Source organism: Cebus imitator, unplaced genomic scaffold, assembly GCF_001604975.1.
Source record: "Cebus imitator isolate Cc_AM_T3 unplaced genomic scaffold, Cebus_imitator-1.0 Scaffold96, whole genome shotgun sequence".
NCBI classification, from domain to species: domain Eukaryota; kingdom Metazoa; phylum Chordata; class Mammalia; order Primates; family Cebidae; genus Cebus; species Cebus imitator.
Genome location: NW_016107411.1, coordinates 2,279,198 through 2,280,659, shown reverse-complemented (window position 1 = coordinate 2,280,659; position 1,462 = coordinate 2,279,198). Strand labels below are relative to the sequence as shown.

Here is a 1,462-nt window from a genome sequence, read left to right as displayed (position 1 = left end):
TCTCAAAAAAAAAAAAAAAAAATTAGCCGGGTATGGTTGCAGTTGCCTGTAATTGCAGCTACTCAGGAGGCTGAGGTAGGAGAATCACTTGAACCCAGGAGGCACAGGCTGCAGCGAGCCAAGATCACGCCACTGTACCCCAGCCTAGGTGAGGGAGCAAGACTCCGTCTCAAAAAAAGAAAAAAATAATAATTATGTGGAAGTACTTTGGAAACTCAGATTTTTTTTCTTATTCTTTTTTTTTTTTCTGGAAATTAATATTAAAGCAACAATCCCCAACCTTTTTTGGAAGACAGTTTTTCCACAGATGGTGGGCAACAGGATGGTTTCGGGATGAAACTGTTCCACCTCAGATCATCAGGCATTAGATTCTCATAGGGAGCGTGCAACCTAGATCCTTCGCATGGCAGTTCACGAAAAGGTTTGTGCTCCTGTGAGAATCAAATGCCACTGCTGATATGACAGGAGGTAGAGCTTAGGCCTTAATGCTTGCCCGTTTCCCGACTACCTCCTGCTGTATGACCCGGTTCCTAACAGGCCACACTCTGGTACTAGTCCACCTGGGGGGTTGGGGACCCCTGCATTAAAGCATTGTACTGTACACTTAAGGTATTATGGATCGATGCATTTTGTAGCCACAGATTTGGAATCATTATTACTTGTAGTTATGTGCACTGAATAAAGGAATCTTAAATCTCCAACAATTCCTCTTCTCCACTTTTCCTCTTGTCCTTTTCTTTCCCCCTCCCGGCTATGTTCAGATCTACTGGACCCTATGTGTGTTCTTCCTTGGCCAGTGAGCTCCCTCCTTAGAAGGTAGTCTTGCCTAGCACTGAAAAAGTGTAGTGCTTAATGGAATTATCTCATCTTCCCCAGCCAACTGCCAGATTTGTCTTTCCAGTCTTCCTGCCACTTGAAGGCAGTTCTACTGACTCTTCTTTCTCTTCCTTGTTCCCATTACTAGAGTTCTCCTGATTGTGACATCACATTCATCCCCTGGGCGATGGAGCTTGTTACTGGGAAGGAAGACTCAGTTGGAGAATAGCCAACAAGATGGGTTACTGGGAGAATCTCTTCAGGGGCTCTGAGTGGAGGCATCAGGGGGTTGGAGCCTTGTGAACAGGGAACCTGCCCCCAACGCTTGGAAGGTAAAGAGCTTTGATTCAGAATCCTGTTCTAGGCTTCAACCACTTCTCTGTCACTTGGGATTCTGTCACTGGCCTTGAAAGCCCAGTTTTTAAAACTCCTTTCTGCAGAAAGCTTTCTGTAATTAGTCTATACCATTTGTTCTTTTTTGCGTATTTACGACTTACATTAATTATTAGCTTTTACTTGTTAATAATTTGCTTAATACATTTATGTCTTTTTATGTGTTTTTTATCCTATGTACTGATTGAATTCGAGCCTACATCTTAGTTGGAGGACAAGAATTATGTGTGTGTTTCTTTTTTTTTTTTGTTTT

General features: G+C 42.7%; 1 protein-coding gene across 1 annotated transcript in view; it reads left to right on the top strand.

The window, feature by feature from the left end:
• RNF41 (ring finger protein 41) overlaps window positions 1-1,462 on the top strand; it is a 38,878-nt gene that overhangs the window by 6,400 nt on the left and 31,016 nt on the right. The window contains exon 2 of the mRNA XM_037741253.1: window positions 965-1,148. The gene's annotated coding sequence lies outside the window, so the exon portion shown is untranslated. The remainder of the gene's footprint in view (window positions 1-964; window positions 1,149-1,462) is intronic.